Source organism: Scylla paramamosain, chromosome 15 (genome assembly GCF_035594125.1).
Source record: "Scylla paramamosain isolate STU-SP2022 chromosome 15, ASM3559412v1, whole genome shotgun sequence".
NCBI classification, from domain to species: Eukaryota; Metazoa; Arthropoda; class Malacostraca; order Decapoda; family Portunidae; genus Scylla; species Scylla paramamosain.
The window spans coordinates 22496012-22498511 of NC_087165.1; the positions used below are offsets into that span (position 1 = coordinate 22496012).

The following is a 2500-nucleotide window of genomic DNA, read 5'->3' on the forward strand; positions in this document are numbered from 1 at the left end:
ACTCTTGGGTTCCCAGACAAGCATCGCCCTCGTTTTCAAGTTCGCCCAACCAGTTGCTCTAAGTTAGTCTCGCCTGCAGGAGTCTTTACAGTCTCTCTCTCTCTCTCTCTCTCTCTCTCTCTCTCTCTCTCTCTCTCTCTCTCTCTCTCTCTCTCTCTCTCTCTCTCTCTCCACACTTGCCTCCTTCTCTTCCTTTCCTTCCTCTCTATCCCTATTCTTTTCTTTATTTGGTTTATTCTCCCTTACTCATACGCTTCCTTCGCCTCTTCATCTTTATCTATTTCCTCTTCTTGTCTTTTTCCTCCTTTTTGTTCTTTTTTCTCTTCATTTTTAGTTTCCTCTCGTCCTTTCCCTACTTCTCCCAGTCTCATTTTATTTCCTTCCTTTATTTAATTTTCTTCTTTTCCTCTCGTCCTTCCCTCTGTTCCTGCTTCTGTTTCTCTTCCTTATTAATGCACTCACGCTCTCTCTCTCTCTCTCTCTCTCTCTCTCTCTCTCTCTCTCTCTCTCTCTCTCTCTCTCTCTCTCTCTCTCTCTCTCTCTTATCTTTCTTTTTTTGTTTTCTCTCTTCCTTTTACCAACCACATGCCTCCTCCTCCTCCTCCTCCTCCACCACCACCACCACTACTACCACTACCACCACCACCACCACAACTGCCTCCTCTTCCTTTCTTCCCTCATTATCTCTCTCTCTCTCTCTCTCTCTCTCTCTCTCTCTCTCTCTCTCTCTCTCTCTCTCTCTCTCTCTCTCTCTCTCTCTCTCTCTCTCTCTACCGTCACCTCCCATACCATCCTTATCTTAAGCCAAGCCAAACTTTCTTGCTCCTTGCCGTCTCATACCCTCCCCCCTCCCTCTACAGCCTCGAAATTACTCGCCCTCCCCATCACCCCAACACGAGCCTCCGTGCCAAGTATTACCTGGTCGTCATCGCGGCGGTAGTGGTCGTGGTGGTGGTGGTGGTGGTGGTATAAGGAAGGTCGTCACAAGAATACACACACTTCATCTTACCTTAGCTTCCTTTATCTTACCTAAACTTATCTTGCCTTGCTTATCTTGTCTTGCCCTGCCTTGACTTATTTTTACCTAACTTAACCTTATCCTAACCTAACCTAACTTAATCTTATTTCACCTTACCTTACTGTGTCTTAGCTTAATTGATCTTACCTCACCTCACCTCACCTCACCTCACCTCACCTCACCTCACCTCACCTCAGCTCAGCTCACCACCTTACCATACCTTACGCTACCCTTTCCCCAGCGGAGGTACAAGAGAGAGAGGATCGTTGCTTAAATATGAATGGGGGTCTTGAAAGAAGCGAACATTGTCTTGTCCCTTGGGTCTGAGATGAAAGCGTTGAGAATAAAGAGGAAAAGCAGACAAGGCGAGGCGAGGCAAAGCAATGTAAGGCGAGATGAGACAAGACGAGATGGGATGGATAGATGAAATGGGAAAGGGGGAAGGAGATGGAAAAAAAATGTGTTACCAAAGAATATAGTGTGTGTATGAGAGAGAGAGAGAGAGAGAGAGAGAGAGAGATGGGGGGGGGGGGAGATTAATGAAGGGAAGTGACACTGTTCTTTGTTAACGGGCCTCGCTGTTGGCACTCAAATTTTTGCTGTTTTCTTGCGATGGTGGTGGTGGTGGTAGTGGTGGTGATGGTGGTGGTGGTGTTTGTAATGATAGTAGTGTTATTGTTGTTGTTGTTGTTGTTGTCGTCGATGCTTGTTGCTGTTGTTGTTGTTGCTGTGTTGATAGTGGTGGTGGTGGTGGCTGCTGTTGCTGTTGTTGATGTTGCTGTTAACGTTAAAGAAAGAAAACTATTTTTATACGATCATAAATTATTACATTCCTCGTAATGGTGGTGGTTGTAGTAGCGCTGGTAGTGGAGGATTAAGTTACTTCTAATAATGGTGAAATAAGTGATGTCACTGTTACCATTTATTATTGCTTTTTGTATAGAAACCGAGTGATAGGAGGAGCAGGAGGAGGAGGAGGAGGAGGAGGAGGAGGAGGAGGAGGAGGTGGTGGTGGTGGTGGTTGTGGTGATGGTGGTGATGGTGGTGGCGTTAGAGAAGAAATCAAATTAATGGGAGAAGAAAAGAGGAAGAGAAAGAAGAAGAAAAGTTTCATGAGGAAGACGAGGACGAAGTGGGCGAGGAAGAGGAGGAAAAGAAGAAAAACGAAAAAGAAAAGCAACAACAACAACAACAGCAACGGGGAGTAGAAGCAAAGCAGAGGACAAAAAGATGAATAAAGAAGGAAGAAAAGAAGTGGAGAAACACAATGAAGAAGAAAAAAAGGAAGAGAAAAAGAGGAGAACGGGGTGGGGGGTGGAGAAGGAGAAGGTAGAGGAGGAGGAAGAGGAGGGGGAGGAGAAGGAGGAGGAGTAAAAAAGGGAGAAGGAGGAATGCAGGAGGAATAATGAGAATTACAAGGAGGAACAAGTGGAAGAGAAGTAGGAAGAGAATTAAAGGAAAAAGGTGGAAGAGGTGAAGGAC

At 45.5% G+C, this 2500-nt stretch overlaps 1 protein-coding gene across 2 annotated transcripts in view; it reads left to right on the plus strand.

The window, feature by feature from the left end:
* LOC135107681 (glycine receptor subunit alpha-2-like) overlaps positions 1-2500 on the plus strand; it is a 74345-nt gene that overhangs the window by 2637 nt on the left and 69208 nt on the right. The window lies entirely within an intron of this gene.